The 5,667-nt window shown below is 47.3% G+C and overlaps 1 protein-coding gene across 9 annotated transcripts in view; it reads left to right on the forward strand.

The window, feature by feature from the left end:
• The window catches only part of CUNH2orf42 (chromosome unknown C2orf42 homolog), a 36,008-nt gene that overhangs the window by 18,965 nt on the left and 11,376 nt on the right, over positions 1–5,667 (forward strand). The window lies entirely within an intron of this gene.

The raw sequence follows: 5,667 nt of genomic DNA on the forward strand, positions 1-5,667 counted from the left end.
CACTGCACTCCAGTCTGGGCGACAGAGTGAGACTACAACTCAAAAAAAAAAAATTAGCCAGGCATGGTGGTATGCGCCTGTAGTTCCAGCTACTTGGAAGTCTAAGGCGGAAGGATCACCTGAGCCCAGTGAACCTGGGTGACAGAGTGAGACTCCAACTCAAAAAAAAAAAAGAAAGCTGAGATCGGTGGCTCAGCCTGTAATCCCACGCCTTTGGGAGGCTGAGGTGAGTGGATTGCCTGAGCCCGCGGGTTCGAGACCTGCCTGGGCAGCGAGACCTCATCTCTACAATAAATAAAAAAATCAGCCGGGCATGGTAGCGCATGCCTGTAATTCCCGCTACTCACAAGGCTGAGGCGGAAGGATCGCCGGAGCCCAGCGGGTCGAGGCTGCGGGGTCAGGAGCGGGCCACTGCACTCCAGTCTGGGCGAGAGAGTGAGACTCCAACTCAAAAAAAAAAAAAAAAAAAGAGACTCCAACTCAAAAAGAAAAGTAGAATTCTAAATTGAAAGAAGGGAATAATTACATAATTAAAATTCAGGACCACTGGGAGCAATGGCTCACGCCTGTAATCCCAACACTTTGAGAGGGCGGAGGCAAGAGGATTGCCTGAGCTCAGGGGTTTGAGACCAGCCTAAGCAACATGGCAAGACCTCGTCTCTACAGTAAATCAAAAAATTAGCTGGGTGTGGTGGCATGACTGTGGTTCCAGCTACTTGAAAGGCTGAGGCAGAAGGACCACCTGAGCCCAGCAGGTCGAAGCTGCGGTGGCCATGAATGTGCCACTAGACTCCAGCCTGGGCAACAGAGTGAGATTCTGACTCAAAAAAAAGAAGACCAGCAAAATTAATTTAGAGATGGAAGAGGAAAAAAACACAGCAAATAGTAAGTAAGTGTAGATAGCCTGATTGTGTGTGTGTGTGTTTGGTGAAGGAAATACTAAAGCTTTAGATCATCCTAACCCTCAAACTTAAAAAAAATCAAAACAAGGGGGCAAAAAGCTTAGAGGAAATCTGAACATGTGAGACTAAGATAGTTTTATAAAATGACATAGACATGCTAAGGAAGGTTGGAGAACATCAGTTGGACTTGGGTGTAATCTGTTACAGCTTTATGGAACCTCAGTGATTCCACAGATGACTATCTAGCTGGTCCTTGCCTATTGCCTTAAAAGCATCCTTGATGGGTGGTTTTCCAGGCCTTGTCCAGTAATAAGAAGCTCACTGCTCTTTGAGACAGCTCATGACATTGCTGGATGATGATCACTGTGAGGAAGGTCTTCCTCATGCTGTGAGAAAATGTTGCTTATACTTCTCATTGGTCCATGTGGCACTCTAGCCACATGGAATGGTCTGTTCCTGCTTCCAGTCCCTGCCACTGCGCAAGCACAAAGCCATTCTCACTTGACAGTTCTTAGGGGGGTTTTTGTTTTGTTTTGTTGGAGTCAGAGTCTCACTCTGTAGCTCAGGCTAGAGTGCAGTGGCACACCCATGGCTGCCACAGCCTCAACCTGCTGGGCTCAGGTAATACTTCTGCCCCAGCCTTCCAATTAGGTGGAACCACTGGTGTGTGCCACTACACCTGGCTGATTTTTTTGATTTATTGTAGAGACGAGGTCTCACCATTTGGCTCAGACTGGTCTTGAACTCCTGAGCTCAGGCAATACTCTCGCCTCTGCTTCCCAAAGTGCTAGGATCACAGGAGTGAGACACCATACCTGGCAGTTCTTCTCTTTTCTTTTTTTTTTTGAGTTGGAGTCTCACTCTGTCGCCCAGACTAGAGTGCAGTGGCCGCTCCTGGCCACCGCAGCTCGACCTGCTGGGCTATCCTTCCGCCTCAGCTTTCCAAGTAGCTGGAACTACAAGTGCATGCTACCACACCCGGCTAATTTTTTTGGGGTTATTATAGTGATGAGGTCTCACCAAGTTGCCCAGGTGGGTCTCCAGCCCGCGAGCTCAGGCAATCCACTCACCTCAGCCTCCCAAGGCGCAGGATTACAGGCTAAGCCACCGAGCCCAGCTAGTTCTTTTCTTTTCTAAGGGGTACATCTCAGGTTCTTCACACACTCCTCATAGCATGTTTACAGATCTCATGTCATCTTGATGTTCTTTGCTAATATATTCCAGCGTATAAATTTTTTTTTTTTTTTTTTTTGAGTTGGAGTCTCACTGATCACCCAGACTGGAGTGCAGCGGCCGCTCCCGGCCACCGCAGCCTCACCTGCTGGGCCCTGGCGATCCTTCCGCCTCAACCTTCCGAGTAGCCGGAATGACAGGCGCGCGCTACCACGCCCAGCCGATTTTTTGATTTATTGTAGAGATGAGGTCTCGCCTGCCCAGGCGGGTCTCGAACCCGCGGGCTCAGGCAATCCCCTCACCTCAGCCTCCCCAAGGCGCAGGATTACAGGCTGAGCCACCGAGCCCGGCTAATATCATTTTTTTAAATGTCCCAGAATATTCCACCCTGGGCTGAATAGTAGCAGTCAGTGGGAAGAGGTGGGTTTTGAAGGATTAGAATAGTTTATGGCTTTATGGTGAGGAAAGGGACAGGAATAGAGGTCTAGTATTAGACTTCTAGATACAAATCAGGCTCAAGAAAACTTTAGATGGTTACTTTTGCCCATGCCAGCTCTGACATGTTACTCTTTTTCTTCTCCCTTCTTTCTCTAATAAACTTTGCTTGAAAAAAAAGAAAGAAAGAAAACTTCAGAAATAACTTTTTGGAAAAACAACACAATAAGCTAAGGGAGGTTATAAAGAGGAAAGTCTTTTTTTTTTATCTTTTCAAATTGTATTTATTTCTTGTTTGAACTTATATAATAAATACATACCAACTCACCTCCCACACAGGAAGTAGAATATGGATAATAATGTAAGCTGCACACTGTGGTCCTTCTCCATCCCCTTCCTGTGTCACCCTCTCTACCCTCTCACCATTGCCATAACTACCACCTTTGCCCAAGTCACCAAGACTCTCTTGGACTGTGAGTCTGGGTCTTTTATGAAGTCTTTTCAAGATAGATTCTTTTTATTTTTTTTTTTAACTCAGGGCTCAGACGTGGATCAAGATTTTTTTTTTTTTTTTAAATTTTCATTTTCATTTTTATTTGACTTGGAGTCCCACTCTGTCGCCCAGACTGAGTGCAGTGGCCGCTCCCGGCCACTGCAGCCTCAACCTGCTGGGCTCCAGTGATCCTTCTGCCTCAGCCTCCCGAGTTGCCGGAATTACAGGCACGCGCTACCATGCCCAGCTAATTTCTTATTTATTGTAGAGATGAGGTCTCACCAAGTTGCCCAGGCAGGTCTCAAACCCGCGGACTCAGGCAGTCCACTCACCTCAGCCTCCCAAAGTGCTGGGATTATAGGCTGAGCCACCAAGCCCGGCTGAGATTTATTTATTTTTATTTATTTATTTTTGAGTTGGAGTCTCACTCTGTCACCCAGGCTGGAGTGCATCCTTGACCTGCTGGGCTCAGGCAATTTCTCTGTCTCAGCCTTCCAAGTAGTTGGAGCCACTGGCACGTGCAACCACACCCGGCTAATCTTTTGATTTATTGTAGAGATGAGGTCCTGCCATGTTGCCCAGGCTGATCTCAAGCCCCTGGGCTAGGACAATCCTCCCACCTCCACCTCCAAAGTGCTGGGATCACAAGTGTGAGCCACCATGCCGGCCAAGATTTATTTTTAAACCTAAACTCCAGCATCACCTCAGCTGGGTTCTAATGAGTTAGCACTTTTTCTAGAGCTATAATGATCCCTGTAATATAGCCTGTGCTCTAATTTCAAGATGAGCGATTTATCTTGAAATGAGATGTGTGGTGATTTCTCTGAAGTACACAGATAATAATATGTTAGTGGGGCCCAGCAGGGTGGCTCGGTCTGTAATCCCAGCACTTTGGGAGACCAGGCGAGAGGATTTCCTGAGCCCGGGGGTTCAAGACCAGCCTAGGCAACTTGGTGAGAACTCGTCTCTATAATAAATCACAAAAACTAGCTGGGCATGGTGGCGTGCATCTGTAGTTCCAGCTACTTGGAAGGCTGAGGTGGAAGGCTCTCCTAAGCTCAGCAGGTTGAGGATGTGGCAGCCGTGAGCATGCCACTGCATTCCAGGCTGGGCGACAAGAGTGAGACTCCAACTCAAAATAATAATAATAATATGTTAATGAGCCGGCTCAGTGGCTCAGCCTGTAATCCCGTGCCTTTGGGAGGCTGAGGTGAGTGGACTGCCTGAGCCCGCGGGTTCGAGACCCGCCTGAGCAGGCGAGACCTCATCTCTACAATAAATCAAAACTAGCCGGGCGTGGTAGTGCGCGCCTGTAGTTGCAGCTACTTGGAAATCTGAGGCGGAAGGATTGCCGGAGCCTAGCGGGTCGAGGCTGCGGTGGCCAGGAGCGGCTACTGTACTCCAGTCTAGGCGACAGAGTAAGACTCCAACTCAAATAAATAAATAAATAAATAATGATAATATGTTAATGGTTCAAAATCAGTGACAGTTTTGTCTGGAGTCAATGAAGGAGTCAAAATCAATGGAAAGATTCTGAAGTCTTTTTATAGAATTCTAGGCAACATTTCACTTTTATTTTTCTGGCTTGACTTTTGTTGCAAGTGGCATCTTAACTCTGTGTTTAAGGGTCTGCCTTTTCTTCAAGAGACATTCTTTTGGTTAGATCCAGGCTGGTTTAAGTTAGATGTTTATCCATGTGGTTCTGGATGTTTTCCCTCTGCTAGGGCTAGTCCCAGGGCAGAATTTTGAAGGAAAACTCCGAACTTGACCCCTCCTGAACTCTCTTTTTGTGAACCTACTGTCTTACAAGTTTTTTAAAGAAATTTGTTAAGTATTTTCAGATAGTTTACCTGCCTTGAGATCATATTCAGAGAGAAAAATGGAAGCTTGTTACATAAGTATTGTCCTAACTTTGTCATTTCTCAGCATTCCTGTTGCTGGCCACGGGGTGAGAGCATGTCGTTAGTGTACTTAGACATGAATGTGAACAGCAAGTGCTTAGGGACGGTAAGCAGGAACGGGTCGAGTGGAGACAGCCCCACTCGGCCTCACTGTTCTCTTCTCATCCCATTTCAGATCCCCTTTACGGGGAAAAGTCTGTACTGTGGGGGTGTTTATAAAAGCAGGGTTTGAAAAGTTATCCAACTGGGTATGATGGGTCTGCCTATAATCCCAGCACTTTGGGAGGCCAAGGCCAGAGGATTGCTTGAGGCCAGGAGTTCAAGACCAGCTTGAGCAACATAAAGAGACCCGGTCTTTATTTATTTATTTATTTTTGAGTCAAAGTGTCTCTGTTACCCAGGCTGGAGTGCAGTGGCATGCTCACGGCCACTACAGCCTCAACCTGCTGGGCTCAGGTGATCTTTCCACCTCAGCCTCCCAAATAGCTGGGACTACAGGCGTGTGCCAGCACACCCAGCTAAATTTTTGATTTATTGTAGTGCCGAAGTCTTGTTGTGTTGCCCAGGCTGGTCTCGAACCCCGTGGGTCAGGCAATCCTCTCACCTCAGCCTCCCAAAGTTCTGGGATTACAGGTGGCCAGCACCATCTCTACTTTTAAATTTAAAAAAAGAAAAAAATGAGCCGGGCTCGGTGGCTCAGTCTGTAATCCCGCGCCTTTGGGAGGCTGAGGTGAGTGGATTGCCTGAGCCCGCGGGTTCGAGA

The sequence above is a fragment of the Carlito syrichta genome, unplaced genomic scaffold (genome assembly GCF_000164805.1).
Source record: "Carlito syrichta isolate Samal-C Ts95f unplaced genomic scaffold, Tarsius_syrichta-2.0.1 Scaffold305689, whole genome shotgun sequence".
In the NCBI taxonomy this organism is placed as follows: domain Eukaryota; kingdom Metazoa; phylum Chordata; class Mammalia; order Primates; family Tarsiidae; genus Carlito; species Carlito syrichta.